The sequence below is a fragment of the Sciurus carolinensis genome, chromosome 8 (genome assembly GCF_902686445.1).
Source record: "Sciurus carolinensis chromosome 8, mSciCar1.2, whole genome shotgun sequence".
NCBI classification, from domain to species: domain Eukaryota; kingdom Metazoa; phylum Chordata; class Mammalia; order Rodentia; family Sciuridae; genus Sciurus; species Sciurus carolinensis.
The window spans coordinates 56,365,325-56,387,975 of record NC_062220.1 but is presented as its reverse complement, the minus strand read 5'-3'; the positions used below and the strand labels follow the sequence as shown (position 1 = coordinate 56,387,975).

Genomic DNA, 22,651 nt, shown 5'->3' with positions numbered 1-22,651 from the left:
AAAAGAAACAAAAACAACAACAACAAAAAACCAAGATTAAGGGGTAAGACTGTGAGTTTTATGGTTTTTTTCCACTCACCTTCCCTGTAGCAAAGGCTTTTTGACTTCTCAATTTGATAACTCAAGGGTTATAATTGACATGGGTATCTAACTCTAAATTTGTGATTCCAGAACTATGTGCTAAGGCAACTTTGCAGTGATAAGTGAACGCATCTGGCATGCTGTGAGGTATTTTAAAAATTCAAGGTAAACACAACAAGGCTCAACATCTATCATATGAGTCATGTCCACAGTTAAGGTATTTCACAGTTTCAACGTTAGCGAGTGCTACATTCCTTTTCAGGACATCATAGCTGTGTGAAGTTGGTCTTAGCAGGTGATGTGATAAAATGAAAATGAAGTATCTCCTGAATAGCCATGTGGAACAGGAAATGAGGCTCTCAGTGCTCAATCTGATTGCAAGGTCTGAGAAGTGAAGTGCCCAACACATATACATTCTCTATTAGTAAGTAATTAGTAAATAATTTAAGAATGAATTAAATTATTAATTTCATTTTTTTTCAATTTAGGTTATCAGGAAATAAATATTTATGAAGTTGTTTGGCTATAACTGTTTAATAATCAAAATCCTTAGTACTTATTTGTTGGCCTAATGGTACTATGATAAAAATTACTGAACTTCTAAAATACTAAGAATTGAAAACTCTTTACAAGATTTTTCTAAGTATTTTTCTGAAAGAATACAAAACAAAACAAAACAAAAACCTAAACTATTTCCCTGTAAGCAGGATCTCTCACCAAATCAAACCTGAAGGAGATTTTGTGTTATGCAACCTACTAACAATTTCCCTTCTAAATCTTAATGTTAATATTGATATCTTCTTTAGTCTTCTGTATTTTCCAGTGTTTGCTGGAATTTATGGTCAAACATTTATAGTCACTGGAGTTTTTCTATATTGTGGTTCTGAGTTTATGTATAAGTCTTCCAGGTAGGTAAAGCCTGGTGCAACAATGACCTGATTGTGGAACCACAATTAAGCCCCCCTGGAAAGAGTTCAGAGCCCACTCTCCTTACATGCACTCCCCTAAGTGCTGAATGGTGTAATTCAGTGTTTCTTTTGAATTCTTTTCATTGTAAATGTGAGACAAACAAAATGACATTTTAAAAAACCATGTTTTTAAAGTTTAAAAACTGTTTAGTATGGTTATAATATTTAAAAGTTTCATATCAACATGGAACTTTCTTCAAATGCTAAACATGTATGTTTAAACAGCACTGGTACCACAACAAAGAAGTGCACACGTGCACACATACACACACACACACACACACACACACACACAGAGGTTATCTAATATTACTGAGACTGAAAGGCAAATAAAATAAAAAGGAAATTGTTGTTGCAACATTATGGAAAACTAAATAGAGAAAGTGATGTTATTCAAGATAATTGTTCTTTTTTTCATTCATTCTTTCTTTATTTTTCATTTTATTTATTTGTTCTCTTTTTTTATTGTTGTTTTTAGGTATTGTATAGTCTGTCTTCTTTCCTTACTTTATTCTTCCACTTTAGAAATCTTTGTGAAAACTTCTCCAAGTTTATACATATATAAATGATGTGTAGAAATCCTTTCTAATCCCAAGCTAAGAAAAATAAAAACAGAAACAAAGCGAAGTAAAGGAGCACACAAAAACAGTGATGTTCTTAAGAAACAGCAATGATTATTTTCAAAATCCATTCCAGGAAATGTATAAGTGTATACTGCTTAACCAGATAGGCTAATGGTAACACAATAATATATTTCTATATTGATTAAAATTGAACAGCAAAATTGATGAGAAAGAGAGAGAGAGAGAGAGAGAGAGAGAGAGAGAGAGAGAGGAGAGTCAACATACAGCTATGCAATTTTTTGTTCATTTGAATACCATACAATTTCTAGATCTTCAAAGTATCTTGTACCAATGCAGGTTTTTGCACTGATATTTTCCTATTCAGTTCATCATACTGACCTTATTATTCCAAAGAAGCATAAGATTTTATATTAAATTTTGCCAAAAGATGTTAAGAAATCTTTAAATTCCTATTATAAATTCCCAAGTTTTAGAGTATTTATAAAAATAATGAGAGATTTTCTGAACTTACTTTGGTCAAAATAATGAAAAAGTTCACAAAATTTGCTTTCAAACAATACCTCTTCTAAATACATCATATGATTTGAGATGTTTTCTTAATTTTCTAACTTTTAATAAGGGTTAGTTATCTTGTGGTTTCTATGGCTGGATATAGAAAAGGAACATTTTTTTTAAATTTCATAATCATTGATTTTATAATCACTTTACAATTTCCCCTTTGATTTATTTATCACTGCCACTTTAATCTCTTCTTTATTTTTTAAAATTTCACACCTATACTTACTTGTAGGATAATATTTGCTCACAGAGTGAGTATCTTTGATCCTGGGTTTTATTTCACCTACATGTTAGACAAATTTTACCACAGTGAGTACTTAAGTCATGATTGAATTACCTTTTCCTGGTTCTTAGAATAAGCCCAAGTTGCAAGTGAAATGATCATTGTCAGTCACAAGTAAGAGAAAGCGACATAAATTAAATTTGACCTCATATCACCAAATCATATCCTTGAGTAATCAAAAGACATCATTGTTCTTGCCTCAAAAGAAATAGTTCATAATCAGAGTACAATTACAGGTCTGGTTTGTGGAAGACAAGTTGGCAACAATGAAAATGATCTCAGGTGGGTAAGTGCATTGAAGATGAATAACATTACAGTAAAATAAACTGAGAGCTATTTATTATTCCTGGCAAATAGTAAAACAACAATGCTGATGTTAAAAATAGTAATAATTTAATACTAAAAGAAAATTGCTAAGATTATATGTTAGCAATATGTTTTTAAACATATATTGATATTTGAAGGTAATTTATAACCTAATGACAATATTTTAATGTATATGAATAACAGGACCAAAAGCTTTATAATGATCTTATATTATTAATTCATTGCTTACATGAGTAAGATTTTGTAGCAGAGCCAATATGATCTTTTGATTTTCAAGTATTTTGGGGGTGATATATCTAGAAAAAACATTACATACAGTATGTGGACAGAGATGATCTAAAGTTTCTCTTAGCCAACTGACATGGAGATTCCCCCCATCTATCACCTCATCTAGAAGAGACTATATTAGTCAGAGTTTTCCAGAGAAATGGAACCAATAAGTTATCTATCTATCTATCTAGAGAGATTTATTCCAAAGAATTGGCTCACATGATGATGGAGACTGATGAGAATCCCAAGATCTGCAGTTGCCCAGTTGGAGATCCAGGAGAGCCAGTAGTGTGATTCCAGTCTTTGTACAAAGGCCTGCAACACAGGAGAGCAGATGTTGTAGTTCCAGTCCAAATCTGAAGACTTGAGAGCCAATATATAGTTCTACTGTGAATGCCTGCGGATTCCAGAACCAGGAAAATTAGATGTTTCAATTCAATTCGAAAGGTGGAGATGGGGGTGGGGTTAAAAAAAAAAAAAAAAAAAAAAAGAAGAGAGAGAGAGAAAGCAGGTCAGTCAGAAGGACATTCCCTCCTACTTGGGGGTGGATGAGACTTTTTGTTCTCTTTAGAATTCCTTGAATGAGGCCCTCCTACATTAGGGAGGGGAATTTACTTTAATCACCCTACCAATTCAAATGTTTATCTCATTCAAAAGAATTCTTACAGACATATGCAGAGCGATGTTTGACCAAATGCCTGGGCACCATGGTCCAGTCAAGTTGACACAAAATTAACCTTCAAAGAAACCCTTTTGTACTTCTGTTTTTAGCACAGAGTATCTTGCACAGAGTATCTTATTGCTTGATCCTGACTGTATAACTTCCAAACTACCAAATCTCCTGTGCCTGCTGAACTGACGCAAATTCAGATGTTACAGACAGCAGAGAATTCCTAAGCTCTAAACTCTGTCCATGCAAATTTTCTTAGGACAGTTTGGGACATTAAATTAATTAAAAATTTATGGCAGGTGATAACATTTACTTTTCAATAGAATCCTTACATATTTTATTAAAATAAAAATGTTGGAATAAAGCATGGAAGTTCCCATGGAAAAGAGCCTCATGGGAATGCTCTCTTGGTATCCCATCAAGCCTCACACAAATCCCACCATGTGGGGGGTCTGTGACTTTCTCTACACCACGGCTGAACAGACATTTACTTATTAACACTTAAAAAAAATAAGCATGTATGAAATGCGCTTGCACAGTGTGATTTTTATAGCAAATGAAGTAATGGTCAGGATGGCAATGATTTGAAATACAGTAGTATAGATTGTTTCCTTGGTTATAGGGACTAGAAGTGCAATATAAAGTACACTCTATAAAAGCACCAGAGAGAACCATAAAACTGAATAAGCTCATTGACTAAAATACAACACAAGGTGATAACTTTAGGTTAGCCTTAAATAATAGACAACCATAAAAAATAATGAGGTTTGAACATGTAATCTAAAGAAAAGAGCAAAATCTTTTTTTCAAAATATATGTGTAAATCTGAAAGGAATTTAGCTAAAGCATAGATTTACTTATTTTTAAAAGTACTTATTTTAGAATATAGAATAGCTTGTATTTTTACTTATAAGGAGTTGTACTATGTTATTACTGGCATCTCCCTTCATGTTTTATCAGATTGACTGCCTTCAACAATTATGTAATAACCTTTCTTATGATGAAAATATTTTTCCAAAATTGTATTACAAAAATTTTTACATATACAGAAAAGTCAAAGTGTGCAAAAAGCATGCACATACCCACTACTGGATTCTACCATCAACCTTTTTCTATATTTCTTTTATCACATGTCTATACATCCCCATTAAACTCTTGTTAAAATATTTTTCAAGATAAAAATATCAGTATACTTCATCCTAACACTTAAGCAGGACACGAATACTTTTATTCTTTCTTATAATGTGAATACAGACTACTGAAAGATAAAAATAATTAATAAAATTCACATCTTACTGTGCCCTCAGTCACTGGAAGCTTATAAACTCCCTTTGGAGCTAGTGCTTCTGAAGGTACAGTCTCAGTTTTAATCACTCTGATGGACTGGTTAGTTGTTTTCTTTTCCATGGGTATATATTAATCCCCTAGTAACAATTGGTCATACTGAAACTTCATGCATTTCCAACAAGGGAGTGATATGCAAGAGTACCTGAATCCATAGTTATAGAGGAGTCAGTGAAAGGCCTAACTGATGATGTAAATTAAACACACTTTTTGGATGATTTATTTTGTTTGGTGATTGTGAAACTAATTATTTGAACAAAGATAAAATAACTGTAGCTTAGTTACCTTTTAGGCATGTAATATTTATAGATAAAAATATTTTCTTTTAGACATTTATTTTTAATGAGCGCTCTTCAACAGAATGCAAATAATTAAAGCATCTAATAATGTTACCAGGGTAATCTTTGCACCTATAAATAAATAACAAGTGTCCTGAGTTCTCTATGAAGAACTGTGGCACCCTAATCAACAACAATTAAATGCTGAACTGTTGAAAATGTGAATGAAAAATATGACTTATATCATACTTTTACAACTCCCTTTATTACATTTGATGTGTTTTTAAAACCAAATATACCAATACTTTTTCAATTATTTTAATTTTTTTTCTGAAAATTGGTAGTTTTATCACCCTTTTCTTGCATATATATGTATGTGTATATATGTATATATACACATGTGTGTATACATGTATGTATATGTGTATATGCATGTATGTATGTATATGCACACATACAAACAAATGTTACAGGTAGACAAAATAAGGTTATAATATAATCTAATATTATGTTGTAAGATAAATGATTCTGAAGATAATAAAGCAGTCTCCAAATGTTATGCATTTCACACAATTCTAGAGCTTGATTCTGCCAACTTAAAAGAAAAAGTTATATCTTCAGAGAATAAAGTTCCAAAAAAACACAAAACTCTCTTGAGAAAAACAAGTCTCTTAAAGGTCTATGATCTTAACTATATCCTAATTCAGTATTGAAGTATTTAAAGAATGTACATTAATTTAAAAGTAAGCTCCATTCCTAGTATGCTATTTACACTTCTCTCCAAAGGTACCACCTATAAGAGACCTATAGTTACTCAGTATAGTGGACATATATATAATGACAGTTAGCAAAGGTTAAAAGTAGACTTTTCTTTATAAAAAGGACCAACTAGTTTACAAATTTAAAAAAATTAGTAAAACACACAGTAAGAAGAAAATCTCTACATCTCTATGTCATGTGGATATCTTGTAGACTGCAGTTACTTTATGGAAATTCCCACAAGAAACATCATAAAAAGCAATAGTTCCAAACACACTTTGTCTGGAATAACGATGCCATTAACACTTGGCACTAAGGTTCCATAAATGGAAGTACGTCTGCATAATAGTCTACTTTATTCTTTATAAAGATGAGCACACTAGGTCACTGTACAGAGGCTGATGTGTTTCAAGACTGAATGCCACATTGAAATGTAGAAAGTCTTACTATCCTCCACACAGTCTACTTTTTTTAGTTGAATTTTTTAAAAAAAGATATACCTTTTCACTCTATTTCTTCTTTTCATAAGATTAAAAATTCATGCTCATTTGTTCAAAAGGATAAAGGAAGTCAATACTAAATATATGGCACTCAAATAAATTATATTAGCAATATTAAAAAAGGTAACAATTTTGATATTAATGTTAAAATTATGGCACAATATACAGAATATTACTGGGTATCTTAAAAATATTAACAGAAAGATTTGTGATTCATTTCCCCAAAGGAAGCTAAGTTCTAGAATGCTTTTGAATATGTAAACAATTTGGCATTCCTAAACAGCTCCCTCTTAAATGTTCTATGTGCCTTTTCTCCACAACCTGACCCTCACCTGTGCCCTGTGTAGATTTTCTAAAGGGTGTTCACTCTAATATTTTGATGTTGGAGCCTTTTGCATGCATTCCAAGATGACCTTCCCTCATCTTTTCACTTTCATTTTCTATGAATTATAAGTAAATTTTAAAAATGCATTTACAGCTGAACATGCTGCACATTCTCCAGCCAATGTTTTGGGGAAAACAAAACAAGCCAACCAAGGCTTTGCTGGCCAGAGATGTAGCTACGCTGCCCGATGACCATCAGTCCTTCACTTTGCACTCCAGCCACCTACAGCCCCTCGTTTGTGTCTCAGAGTGTTTTCTATTCTGCTAGGATCACAAGCTCAGAATCTCTAGTTTATCACAATGCTGTACTTCATTCTACCACAGCTTCTCACCCCCTGAGCTGACCCCACGTGCCATGTGACCTCCTCCCTGTTCTTACCCTCAGCTCAGCTTCAGATCTTGCCCTGCTGGAGTCCACCCTCTCATCTCTGAACCTCTTCGGCGTTCCTTTCTTTTCCTACTACTTATCCTTGACCCTAATGTCCACTTACTTTGACAATTACTGCTCTTCCAGCTAAAAATTTCATAACCACATATAAGTATATGAATCAAATGAAGGGACTATTAAAATTGCACTTGCCAGGCCATCATCTCCAAACATCCTATTTCAGAAAGTCACAGAGGGATGGTGAGGAAGCTGGATTTCCTATGAAAACACTCCAGGTGGTAGAACTCAATCTAACCCCTCTTGACCAGCCACAGATTTTGAAGTTGGATCCCAGTCTTTAGTGCCAGACAGACTCAAATTTTCTCCAGCTTCTAAAGCTTATCCATCTTTACCACCTAATTCGTGGATTATGAGACTATTTCTCTAGCTCTTTTCCATGTTCCTTCACTTCAGTTCCCTAGTCATACACAAACTGCATTCATGCGCTGATAAAATGTTTTAATAAATTAATGTGGGAAGCAACTGGACGCCATTTGTTGTTTTACACACCTGAGAGAAAGCTCTCCAAGGTTTCAAGGTCCCCCTCAAGGTGGTCCATAACTTTTATTTTGGTTCCATTTCTCACTAGTGTTCTAATTTGAGAATAAAGATGGTCTTATTCTTTGTGTTAACTTTTGTTTTTGTTTTTTGCTTTTTTTTTTTTTTTTTTTTTGGTACTGGTGATTGAACTCAGGGGCACTCAACCACTGAGTCACATCCTCAGCCCTATTTTGTATTTTATTTAGAGACAGGGTCTCACTGAGTTGTTTAGCGCTTCCCTGTTGCTGAGGTTGGCTTTGAACTACAGATGCTCCTGCCTCAGCCCCCGGAGCTGCTGGGATTACAGGCACAGTATTATTTAATCATTAATTCTCATTTAATCTTATGAATTAATTATTATTTAATTCTTATTTAATCATCATACTGTAAAACCAATTCTTGTCAGGAACGAGAACACAAGTGATAGAATGTATGTAATTCACTGCAGCCACAAGGTTAATCACTTTGACAGTAGGCCTGAGGACACAGCTGATATATTTCCCTGCTACAACCTGAAGGTGGGAGGATTTCGGTCACCATTATGTGACTGGAGGAGGAAGCAGGAGAGACAGGAAAGAAGGGAGTGAAGGAAGAAAGAAAGAATGACCGACTAGTATTCAAGAAACACAGGCCATGATTTATATTGTACCTATTCCAGGAATGTCATACCTAGCACATTTGTTTCCAAACTATATAATTTATGAATAAAAATGGAACTGTTATTTTATATTTCTGCAAACAGCAATACTAAAACAATTTATAATTCAAGTCTCTGAGTAACTTTGATAAAATTGAGTTTTCAAGTTTAACAGCATAATGTCAAACTTTGTACTACTTTGATAAAGAAGATAAAGGTAAGGCAATATGTGTTCCAGGAAGATGTGAGAGAAGTTGGTATGGTTACCAGATATACATATATGCAATCAGAGAGGGAGAGATTGCCATTTTCATTAGTGTGAAATTGTAGGACTGGGAAGATACTGACCCAGACCAAGATTTAAAAAAGGGAATAATCAACTGAATTAGATCAGAATCAGGCAGGATGAATAAAATAGAAGCAATAAAGAACACATGAGACAAAGAGAAATGGAAATTGAGATTTCCACTCTGGAAAAGGAATTAGCCAGAAGGCATCTGCCAGTGAATGGGGTAATGGGGCTGCACTTGTCTCTGCCTGCAGAGACAGGCATAGTCTCACTTAGGAGTACCTCAGGGAACAAGAAGGCATCCTAGCAGCACAGGAGGCAACAGAACCCTCCTAGACAGGACTGGTGGGACTGCATCTGGTGTTCAGACCTCAGCACCTCATTATCCAAAAGGTGCACAGAAGTTGGAAGGAGTTCACAGACCTGATAGAATAGTGATTAAGATGCACAGAAAGCTGATTTATGATGAAAGATTAAAGCAGTAAACAAGCACAGCTTGGCTGAGCAACAAGTTGATGGGCAAAGTATCTATCTATGAACAAGTCAAAGATAAAAATACACTGAAGAAAAAAATAATTATTTAACCTGGTACTAGGAGGAGAAGTTTACAGAGAATATTTGCAATAAAGCAGAAAAGAATGCTATGCTAAAATTAGGAAAGGAAGTATAAAAATGCAAGTGATAAATCTCTTTTCCTGATATGGGAGAAGGCACTGTCCTGGGAAACAGATGACACCAATCTGGTAGTACAAATAAAATACAAGCAATAAAGGGAATACTGAAATCATATTAACAATTCAAACTCCATTTTCAAAAGGAAGCTTTTAGTTTTTATCCTCAATATTTTGTTCATACCATGGTCTTCATTAATTAATGATGTGAAATAGTAAATCAATGAAACAGTTTCCAGAAAGAAACTAAATAAAATGAGAAAATAGGTTTTTTCAATATGGTTTCCAATGATTCTTCATGTGGGTTTGCAATATGGTATTTAAAAATATTAAAATATAAATGAATCACTTTATTAGGCATGTGGGTAGATATAAAACCTTGAAATCACATCCCTGTGGGAGTGAGCTGGCTCTTTACAGAAGGAAGCAAAGGATTCCCAGGTAGGACTCCTTCCATAACACATGCTGCTGCGTGTTTTCTCTGTGAGTCATTCTGTAACATCCATCCCATCATAGGAAGAAACTGAGCTACCCACACAGGTATTATTTTTGGATTATATTTGGGTCATTAAAAAACAGAAAGGTTACCCACCCTTCGTACAACCACAAATATTCATGGTGCCACATAGAAATATTAAAACCCAATGTTCAGTTTTTAATATTTTAAGACACACCTGATATACAACAGAAAACTCTGAATAAACAAAATCCTTACACTAATCTAGTTGGAGATTGTACTCATTTTCATTTTACAATTTTACTTGACAAACTTTCATCTCTGAACTTTGAGAATCAATGTAATAATAGTCTGGGCCTGTGGTGTATCTGTTTCCAATTTGTAAAACATACATGTGCTTTATATTTCATTTGAACCTCACCTTTGTAGTTAGGTAGTATTCATCCTCCATTTTGCAAATAACTAAGCTAAGAATCAGATAAGTTATGGAGAAGCAAAAGTCAGGTCAACAAGAAGATTCAGCAACAACAAAGATATATATCTTCTGACTACTGAACAGTCTCTGGCTTCTCTGTGTTTCTTACATGATTAAGGTACTCAATTCCAGTACCAATTAACACTTAAAGTTAACAAAACAGTGATTAAAGAGTGAAACTGTCCTTCTTCATTATGACTTTCTTGGGAATCCTAAAAGCATAATTTTTATTAAAGAAGAAAAAAAGAAGCAGATGAAGTAGACCAGATAACAAAACTTAGTTGCTTAAGTTTCCAGAATATGCAGGCATTTGTTTTTGGATAATGACAGTGACATCTCATACTCGAAGTTTCAGATCATTTAAGCATTCGGAGCCAGGGGACACTCTGAAAGTGTAGCTGGGTGGAACTGCAAAGGAGAGGGAAAGTACTGCAGCTGAGGTGTTCCATGAGGGTGGGGCAAAACCTGAGGAAGAATGTGGAAAAAGAATGGAAGCTCTGTCAAGTTTCCAGGTGCTAAAAAACAAGCATATGTGCAAAAAGATACTTGGCAGCATCTTCCCAAATGCACCAAGGAGCAATCTGAAGAACAGAAGTTTCCAGTAGCTGAGAGGAAATACTTAGCAGAGGCAAACATCATCTTGGAACTGACTGAAAGGAAAATAGCATTTAAAATGTTCAGTCTTCTTGGAAGACAGAAGTAAGGAACTGAGTCAGAGACTGAATGTCAGAGACCAGAGGTTTGCAGACTGAGGACATCCAAAGCAGCAAGACAGTGGCAAGGAAAAAGAAAGCTGTGGTGTGTAGGGTGAAGAACAGTAGGAGAGGGAAGGGCAGTGCATTTTCAACTACTGACTTCAATTTTTAAACAAAGGGAAAGATAAGTAAAATATTTTAAAAAATGTACAGAAACCTAAACCGTATAAGAAAACTAGAAAAACACACAAAAGGCAAAAGAGGCAGCCTTTAAAAACTCCAAGAAAGTTGGCCAATGCTTGTATAGCAGTTGATAGCTTAAGCTCTAAAATCAAACTGTTTGGGTCCATGTTCCAGGAGGAGACTTGAGCAAGTGACAGGAGGAGACTTGAGCAAGTTATTTAATCCCTCTATGCCTCAGTTTCTATACTATTTCCCATCACAAGTAAATCAAGAGAATTCAGTAAGAAAATGCTTGTAATCCAAGAACACAGTGCTTGTCGGGGAGTGAATAGTGAAATGTAAGCTAAATTTCCAAAATCATGAGACGATTTATAATGCCTCAAAGATCAGAAATGGGATCTGAGAAAAAAAGGTAAGCATGACTGAAAAATTTTGTAAAACATCAGAAAGGATAAAAGGAGAGTGAGAAAGAATTAGGATACTTAAGGCTGCATTTTAAAAAAGTGATGAATAAAAGAAGAGATGTTACTTAAAATGTATCTAATCCAAGGCAATTTACTATGAAAAATGCAAATTCATGGAAAATGGGCAAAGGAGCCCCTTATTCCTGAAAGGCCCAATTCAGAAATCCATCTTCAATCATTCAAGGCTCCCTTCTTCTCATTCCCAGAATTGCCTTCAACTAGCCAAGTGTTTCAGTCCTGAATCAAATAAATAACCAAGCATTTCATGTCTCAATGCTCTTTCAAAAGCTGTAAAGTAATTCCTTCCATCTTCCAAATATAAACTGAATTGAGTAAAGCCACAGCCTCCCCTCCTAACAAGGAAGGTTTAAACTTTCACTGTCAGTCATAAATATTTATTTTGTAAATGGAACAATCAATAATACCATTAATAACCAACCTTTTTGAGTGCTATGAGGTTAACCCTACACATCTCATTTCAGACACTCAAACATAGATATTCTACTTAATCTCCATTAGCTTGGGATAAAATTGATGTGCAGAGAAGTTAAGCTAGTACTTCAGATCTTATGGTCATTCAGCAACAGAATATATATTTGAATGAAACACTGAGCAAAGGTCTGCTCTTTTAACCATGGTAAAATATTCACCGAAAAATAAGTTGACCTGAGCTGTGACATCATTTCATTATTAGATGACCCATCATCCTGGATTTTAAAAAGTTATTTAAGCTATTTAACTTAAAAACTCAAACGTGCATCTATATTAGAATGTATCTATGTATTTATTTATCTAAACTTGTGAAACTTGGGATAATGAAATTTCTTGAAAGTCATGAAGATAGAATTTGGGAATCACCAATGTTTTATTTCTTTGTAGTTCTGGGGATGGTTCCAGGACCTTACACATGTTAGGCAAGTGCTGTACTACTGAGCTATACCCTCAGCCTCTGGATGACCTATTTTTAAAAAAATAATTATTTGGAAAAGAAAATAAAATTTCCTTATTCATTCTCAGTTCTCATAGTCTGAGCATCTTCCCAAGCTGTATTTGATTTTCATGTTTAAAGACACATGGAGTTTTTCAGGCACACAGCCTCTAAATCCAAGCCAGTTATTTCATCTCCTGTTGAAGTGAAGAAAATGACTTGATACAATACAGAAGGAAAACTTTCAGTGTTGTGCTTTATTGAGAAGCTGAATGTCAGCTCCTAAGTGGCACATAAATAATGCATAATACATTTTCTGTATTGCTTTAGTATCTTTTCATGATAATTTTAGAAATATGAAATTTTAAATTTAAATATTAACTTTAGAACTTAGAACCTGTCTAAGATTCAACTCCATTGTATTTGTAGTTAGCAAATAAAAAGTAGTCTTTTACAGGGGAGATAATGAACTTAGGAAAAAAAATATGTATACAGAAAGCCAAAACTTAGGCAGAATGTAAGTTCTATACAAGAGATATAAAATATGAATGGAATAATAAAAATACAAAATTATTAATTCAAAAGAAGAATGAAATTATGGCATTTGCCAGTACATGGAGGAAGCTGGAGACTATCATGCTAAGTGATATAGGCCAATCCCCAAAAAACCAAAGGCCTAATGTTCTTTCTGATATGCAGATGCTGACACACAATATGAGTTGGCAGGGGAGAATAGAAGTTCACTGGATTAGACAAAGGAGAATGAGGGAAGGGAGTGGGATGGGAATAGGAGAGACAGTAGAATGAATTGGATATAACTTTCTTATGCTCTTACATGAATACACTACTAATATAACTCCACATCATGTACAACCACAAAAATGGGAAGTTATACTCAATGTATGTATGCTATGTCAAAATACATTCTACTGTCATGTATAAATAAAAAGAACAAATAAAAAAAAAATCCCTCTTGGCTGACATGGGAAAGGAATGGAGTAAAAGCAAAGAAAATCCCATAGTGGAGATCATTTAAGCTAGAGTCTGAGGTTGCATCACGTTTCAAGAGACACATAAGATAAGGCATGAGAAAAGAAGTGATGTCATAGTTTCATGTGGCTAAGATAAGCATGGACAAACTGCAAAGTTAGATTACAACCCAGTCAAGGCAAGGCAAGGTGTTTACACTGGATTCTGCCATGACTTGTGTAGGGAGTAAATGTCCACACTGTTCAAACAAGGCAGTCCCTTTTTTGGGACCACATTCGTGGGAGGAAGTCATGCCTTACCTGCAATGGTTTCATCTGTTATTTTTCAATAACCTAATACACATGTAAGACAATTTTTAAGGAGTCTATCATATATCTCTTTAAGCCCATTTTAGCCTATTCCTTTAAACAAAAAGAGACTTCAACTATTCCTGACTTCTCTAATAAAAAAATTGGAGCAAATGTGTGGTATAAGGAATCCCCATTCATGGAGAGGGGATGTGGTACAGAAAAATATTCATATTCCTGAACACTGAAAATTTTTGCAAAGGCCAGATTCTAAGAGAAATATTTGGAAAAAAAAATGTTTCATTTTGTTTTTTAAAGAAATAAGGGAAGAAGCACACTGGCTCACAAACTTCAAAAGAGTATATGGTCTTTCCAACAAAATTATATCAATATATGCTCGAGTATATAATGGGCTTCCGCAAAATTGTTTTAGTCAACAGAGGAAGGTGCCAAGAAGATGGTTAATGACATAAGCAGGCTTAATAACCATGGGTATCCAATTCGCTTATAATGAGGTTGTTTTCACTTTTATTTTCCTCTAATAGTTTACATATACCTATGCGCATATGTATATTCATGTACATATTCATACACACATACTGTTTTAGTTTGCTTTTTCACTGCTGCAACTTAAAGACCTGACAAAAACAATTTTAGAGGGGGGAAAAGTTTGTTTTGAAGCTCACAGTTTCAAAGTTCTCAGTAAATAGCCAACTCCACTCGCTGGGGCCCAAGGTGAGGTAGAACATCACGGTGGAAAAATGTGGCATAGGAAAGTGGTTCAGGACATGGCAACTAGGAAGTAGAAAGAGAATCCATCCCCCAGGGACAAAATGTGTACCCAAAAGGTTTGCCCCAGTGCTCTGCCTCCTCCAGTCACACCCTACCTGTCTTCAGTTACCACTCAGTTAATCCCTCTCAGGGGATTAATTCACTGTTTGGGCTAAAGCTCTCATAACCTAATAATTTCCCCTCTAAACTTATTTGCATTGTCTCACACATGAGCTTTTGAGGGACACCTCATATCTAAATGGTAACACATGTATATGTATATAGACATAATATTTTAATTTGTAGTTTTGCTTAAATTATATAACTTTCTATAAGACCTTGATCTTGCCAAATGAAGTTTCCCTAACAAAGAAACAGATTATGGAACACAATGTGTGGAATTGGTTGGGGCTTGTTACAAAATGTGAACAAGAATATGAGTTAGAAGACAGTTAAAATAGAGTAGGCAAAAGATCATGAAGATTTGAATCACAGTGTTGGCAGTGATAATGGAGAGAAAAGTCAAGAAAATTTGCTGAACTAACTGAAAATAGAGAGCAAAGGAAAGTGATAATAATAGTAGCTAACATTTACATGGGGATGACTAAGGACCACACACTATTCTGAATAGTGAATAGGCATTAACTCATTTAATCCACACAGTAACCTAGTAGCTAATAGTGTCATTAGTTCCATTTTACTGTTGTTGAAATTAAAGCAGAGAGATGAAGCAAGTTGTTCAGGCTACAAGCTGGTGAGTGACAGAACTGGGATAGAAACCCAAGTTGACTAGGCACCTGCTCTATATCGCTCTAAAGATGACTGATCAATGTGTACAATTCAAATTAGTGAATACAAAGTGGACACAAAAATAAGTAAAGTAGGTTAAGAATATAATACAAAAGAAAGTCTGGTTTTATTTTGGAAATTTTGCTTTGGAAAACCTGAAAGAATATGAAGGTTGATAAGGAAACAAGAGCTGAAGGTTTTATATAGGAGGTTACAATGGATTATGGCCAAAGCAACTGATGAGAACTATTCTCTGAATGATGGTGTATAAGCATTGTGAATGTGCATATAAATTTTCGGGGTTTTTTTTTTCTTCAGAATTTAGATGAAGAAAAAGTCCAAAAATCAACACAAATGAATTGGACTAGATAAATATCCACTGGCAATGGCAGCTGGTGAACCAGCAGTTACTTCATTAGACAATGGTGACCTAAAACCCACCTGCTAAAGTCAAATGAGAGTATGCATCATTTTGTAGAAAGCTACATGAACTACATAAAGAGATTCAAGGTTATACAAAGCTGAAAGTTTTGCTTATAATGCCTGATCCAGAGGCCTTGCTGCAGAAATGAAGTGAAGCCAAGTATCTCTGGAAATGCAAAAAACGTCGAGGTTGCAGATGTTCTGATGAAGACATAAAGCATTTCTGTGGGAATGAAGACAAGAAATGAGAGGTAGATAGATGGTTGAGATATTGTATATTTTGATCTTTGAGTGATATCATTTTCTATGAAGCTGATGCTATATTTGGAAATCTATTTGTTTCTATATTCATAAGCATGGAACTTTCCCCTAAAATTCCTTGATTTATTATTTTGATACAATAGAATTATCCTTAAGAAGCATTATAAGCACTCAAAGTCTACTCATGGAAAACAATATAAAAGACCAATGCATATAAGAAGGAAGAGTGTGTTTTTCTATTAACTCACCAGTTCAAAAAGTATATTTGAAATTTGGGGGATTATTATTCCAGGAAGGATGGAATTTCCCTCTACGGGAAAATATCACAACTGAAAGATATAGTGCAATAAATAAATAAATGATTTAAAAGAAAAATAAGACTGCACATCTGCTTCCTGGCAGAATTATGATTATTATATTGGGAAATGTTTCTTTCATTTCTATTATTAAATGTGACCACATCGAGAAAGCATGATAGTATAAAATGTTATCTTTTACTTTGTTCACACCCAGATGAGAAATGAAAGTGGCAACATTTTAGAGAAATCTATAGCTCCAACAGACAAAGAGTTCTGATGAAAAGGCGAATAGTTGCATCTTATACTGCTACCATGAATATTTTTAATGAAGTCATTTATTTTGCACTAAACGTCTGTTATAATTAAACAACTTGAGATCATTTAACATTTCTTATGGTCTAAAAGCAACAAAAACTATGTGGCAAAGAGTGCACCTCTGTGCATATTATCTATGTATTGCTTGTTCTTTTTAGGGTGGGGGGTGATAGTCAGACCCCAGTTCCAAGAGAACCTCATCCTTTCCACAGGGTACTCAGAAAAAATTATATAAGCAATATTTAATAGATTCTACTTAAATTTTAATCAATATTTAACTATGGTATATTTCTGCTTTAATTTTGAAATAGCTAACTTCCAAGCCTCTCTCTCCAAACTAGTATGACTGCAAGTTGTCTTCAATCAAACCTATCTCTAGTTTTAGTATTGTGCATGAAGAAGTTTCTGCAAATGATGTGATGCAAATCAGAGGATACTCACAACAGGCAAAGAGAGCAAATCAACAACTTCACACTTTCCAGTTGTCTGAAAGAATATTCCTGAGTCAGAGAGCTCCTCACAAAGGACATTTCAGAGATGTTCATCCTATATGAAAATCATTCAACACTCTCAAGAGAGAAATCTACCATGTATTTATTGGTACCATAGTGTTAAGGTGGCAATCAAGATGGACACTTTGTCGATATGTTAAGCAGCAGAAAGTTCATCCTCACAGGCATGAAGAAACTTCAGTCGTATTTCAGTTCTGTGATTTCTCTGTGTGTTTCTGAGCACACTAAAACTAGTGTGTTATGGATATGGATCATGAATTGCTCAGGCCTGGGGCTATTCCTCTCTGAACACTCAGCACTGCTCTTAATTTAGAAAAGTTGTCCTTTCATGTTTAAGGAAGGAAGGAAGGAAGATTGGAGAGTGGTAAAAGGGAAGGGAGAAAGAATTTATATCAGTTCACCCCCAGTTCCCTTTGTAAAATTGGACTGGGCATACTCTCTAGTTGTTTTTTTTTTTTTTAAGTCTGAAATACCATGAATCCATGAGAAACTTTAGACAAAAATTATTTTATTATTATTATTATTTTTAATTAGAAAGATTACCAAACAGGTATCCTTAGCTTGACAGTTTATCAGACCTATATACCAATTATTTCCAACACTAGAATTAAACAAAACAAGTAAAGAGACAGAACTCCCCCATTCTAGTTATGTTAAACAAGTTTTAACAAAATGTGCATTGCTGGAGGAATTCTAAAGTTCTTTATTGGAGATGTAATAATTCAATTTATTTAGACTATAAAATTGAACTTTAGGAACAGTTTTGTAGACATAAAAAGGTTGTCTGTTACTTTCACTCAGTATTTTTTGCTCTTAACATTCTTTTGAATGTAGATAACCTAAAGCAAAAATGACCTGATAACAAGGAGGTAAAACACAGTCCTCAGGAAATTCTCAAAGCTTATTAGTTTATGGGTAAAGATACTAATATGTTCATCTTGTAATAACACATTTTTAGAAATTCAAAAAGGGCAGAGGGTGGTGGCTCAGTGGGTAAAGTACTTGCCTAGAAGCTGCACAACCCTGGATTTTATACCCAGCACTGGAATGAAAAAAGAAAAGAAAGCAAGCCTTTAAATTAAAACAATACCATAAACTAGAAGACATATTTTAGATGTCTTTGATTGAGAAAGGGATAATCGTTCTAAGACTTCCTGATTATTTCTAACCAATATAGAAAAAGAAGTGCTGCAGAATCTATCATTATTTACTTAAACCAAATAATATTTTGCTAATGCTACACAGGGCTCATGATCTTAGTTTCAGCTTTCAAAACTCTAGTTGGATTTAGTTTTTTTCAATTTCAACTATAAATCAGTAAGTATTCATTGTTATGCTAGGTGTCAAAGAGAATAGTTTTTTTAAATTTCCATATAAAATAGTTTAAAATTAAAATGATTTATTTAAAGGTGTTTGTGTGACAAAATTTGGGATATATGTTTTCTGAATTGGAATGCTGATGGAGAAAGTGAGAATTGAATTGGCTTTTGAAAAATAGGATACCAAGATATTAGAATACAGAGATAAAAGATAGAATTCCATTTAAGATGAATAGTGTAAGTAATTCTGGAACTGAAATGTTAAACATATACAACAACAAAATAAGTATTCATTATTTTATTTCACAAAGTAAACGTGTAGTGTGTTATTGACTTCCATTTCTAGTTCCAAGATATGATCTGAAGTTGTTATTTACACAGACTCTCCATCCTTGGTATCTGAAGATTACACTAGTCAACTGCAATGGTCATTTCCCTTTAGCAGGTAAAAAATTCATGAGGTATTCTCTATACTGCTGAAATTGAGTCTAACCTCAGACCTTAAGTGTATATAGGAAGATACCATTGGTTCCATTGTGAATTTTAGAAACTGTACATAGCCATCTCAAAAATTCTAACATCAATAAAGAAATTTGAAAGTTAACACATCTAGGTTCTGAGAGGAAAATGAAACAACTCTATTTCAGGTTGAGTAGAAATTTCCCCCTTAGCATGATAATGATTTGAACATGCAGTAGGGAAAATCATGAAATATACAAATAGCATACAAATAGTCTGGTGAATTTTTCATATACCCTTCTTTTCTATTTCCATCAATACTGCATTTGCCTAGTCCTTATCACATCTATGAAAAGGCTCTCAATCAGTGTCCTTGAAAATCATTCCTAGGTTCATCTTCCTAAAGTACTAATTCCTGGGTTACTTCCTGGTTCAAAAGCTTTCAGTGGCTTCCTATCATCTATGGAATAAAATTCAAATTATGTGTATATATCAAGGCCTATGAAACCAGTAAAACACACACACACACACACACACAAAGAAATAAAACTACTAGTGTTAATTTGTTAAATAACAATGGTGTCAAGTACTGGGACAGATTATTTATACAGTCTCATTTAAAACTCACATATGATTTGGAAATAAGATTATTATTAACCTTATCTCAATATATAAGCTTGTAGAACTAACTTCCCAATATTTCTCAAATAATAAATTGAGGATAGAATAACGGAGAGAAGAATTGTGATTGTGACTCCAAAATTCACTCCCTTTCCACCAAAATATGATGTAAATACAAAATCACAACCATTGCAGAAGGCAAGCGGTGAGACCATGAACTTAAACTGCTTGTTAGCTGAGGATCAATTGATGCATTCTAGGGCCTACCTTAAAAGAGCATAAGGACCAGGGAAGAGGTCAGGGTTATGACTTCCGTGTATTCCCCATATGAATAATAAGTAAAACGGGGAAAGTTAACAAGTCAGTAAGGGTAGTCTTTAGAGAGAAAGAGAACAAAACTAGGGACAAATAGCAGTTAGTAGTAGAAGGAGAGAGAGCAACCATGATGGAGCAAGAGAAGGAGCAGGCAGAGACAACCCAGGAATTATAAGGGCCTCCAAATAAGAGCTCATTTAATAGCTCCAGTATTTTCTCACCTTCCCTGTCTTTAGTCCTGGGCTACAAATCTGGAACAAGAATTGTTTCCTCCATCCACATCAACCTTATGTTTAGTAACCCTGAAATTATACAGAAAATCAATAATGAACCTGACAGGTACCCTCACTAGCATCTAAAAGTAATCATTTGCAAAGGGACAAATAGAGAATTAATATAATTTATCTCATTTACCAAAATTCCTATGGAGAGACAAGCCAGCAGGTTAATAAATACTTCTCTAAAATAATAAAGTAAAATCCAAAGATAAGGAATGAAATTATTTTAAAGAAACAAAAATAATACAAAATAAACCTAACATGAATCTTGAATTAGGTTAACCATATTGGATTTTTTTGGTAGGGGACAACCAGGAATCAGGGGCACTTGACCACAGAGCCACTTCCCCAGCCCTATTTTGTGTTTTATTTAGAGGCAGGGTCTCACTGAGTTGCTTAGTGCCTTGTTGTTGCTGAGGTTGGCTTTCAACTTGTGATCCTCCTGCCTCAGCCTTCTTAGCCACCGGAATTATAGGCATATACCACAGTACCCAGTTACCCTTTTTATTTTGAGGCAGGGTCTCACTAATAATGAGGCCCTAAGCATTAAATATCTGAGGCTGGCTTTGAACTTGTGATCCTCCTTCTTCAGCCTCCCAAGTTGCTTGGACTATAGGCATGAACCACTGCACCCATCATATTGTCTCTCTTTAAACACACCCTAGGCAAGTAAAAGAGAGCAAGAGAAACTGGTGGTGGTGGGGGGAGGGGATATTAATAATCAATCTTAAATATCCTTCTGTTATACAACTATATACTTGAAGTAGGCCACCAAAGAACTCTTCTTTGAATGAAATGACAAGATAATGAACAAGAAGAAAGAAGAACCGTGTGCAGATGGAGTGGGAATCTGACCTGTGTGGAATATGAATATCCTGTGTAAGACAAAGAGCTGTTCACATGAAGCTACTGTAATGGGCCATTCAGTGTTTGGTTTGTCTGTACTAATCTATTTATTCTTCAAACCCTATAAGGTTAACAACTTTCATGAACCCCAATAAAATGATGATGAACTGAGACTTAGACTGGTCAAGTAACCTGTATGAATCACATAGCTAAGAGGTGACAGAGCTGGGATTTGAATCCAGGCTGTCAGCTCTCATAGCCCAAATTTCTAACAATGTACCACATTCCCTCCCACACTTTAAACCCCAGTTCAAAGTTACACTAATTAAAGACTCTAATTCAGTTACCAAAGTGAATGACTTTTTTTGTACCTAAATTGTTAAACAATCAGGACTAGTCTCAAGTGATGAAGGGTGTGTAGTATTCTGATGAAATAACTGGGACCTGAGAGAGAAGTCAGGTTAGAGGCGTTACTCCAGGCATAATCTCTACATAGATAAAGGCACTGGGTGAGACTGAAGATGGTGTAGCTACTGAATAGGCTATAGAGAGAAAAGAATAACACCATTAATAGGACCTTTTGCTCAGTTGGATTTAATACCACATGGAGATATGATTTGACCTTTGGTGATGGTGAACTATTTTACAATTGTCTACTTCAGGGTAACAGCTGTATCTTTATTTGTGTTTCACCAGTGACTTTCATTACAACCAGCATGTGGCAGGCACTCACTCAATAAATACTTGAATTAAAGAAAAGATAAAAGGGGAAATTAGAGAGAGGAAGTCTTTAAGAATAAAATGAATATATGGGACGTACATGTGCGAAATAAGTTTTGTGATGAAGTAAAATATGTGTAAATTAAACTTTGTGATGAATTCCATATCCAAAGTAGTCATGAGGGGGAAAAAAAAGATGTAGTGGATTCTAAACGAATTCACTTCAATTCAAGTATTAGAAATTGTGCATCTATCACATGCATTCTATGGTGATATGTTTATGGGAATGTGGAGAAAGATATCAGATAACAATCCTTTGGTCCTTATCCTTGAGAAACTTAGTTTTATTGTATTAGAAGAAGTGGGAAAGAGGCTAATCGTTACTGGAAGACAGGGAAAGATCTACAGACAGGTAAGCAGCACTTGGGTGAAAAGTACTTTTTCTGGTCCACTTTTGGGTGTATGTGGGAATAGTCTAAGTGTGAGGGGTGGATGGGGCTCTGGTAAAGAGCTGAGAGAGGAGCTGGCAATGAAAGACAAAATTGTTCCAAGTGAAAGGAGAAATCATCACAGCAAAAACCCCACATGGAAAGAGCATGGTGGCTACAGGCCCAGGTGTTTGCTTTGGTTCATTTTGGTTTTTGAGTTGGAAATTTGAAAGACTTTTTATTTTT

General features: G+C 34.6%; 1 protein-coding gene across 3 annotated transcripts in view; it reads right to left on the bottom strand.

Moving 5' to 3' along the window:
- Positions 1–22,651, bottom strand: part of Sema3d (semaphorin 3D) — a 192,299-nt gene that overhangs the window by 159,448 nt on the left and 10,200 nt on the right. The window contains exons 1-2 of one of the 3 annotated variants that reach the window (XM_047561879.1): positions 20,355–20,377; positions 3,291–3,386 (exon numbers count right to left, since the gene is read on the bottom strand). The gene's annotated coding sequence lies outside the window, so the exon portion shown is untranslated. Of the gene's footprint in view, positions 1–3,290; positions 3,469–20,354; positions 20,378–22,651 lie in introns of those variants that run through there. The other 2 variants (XM_047561877.1, XM_047561876.1) reach the window with 2 other exon arrangements.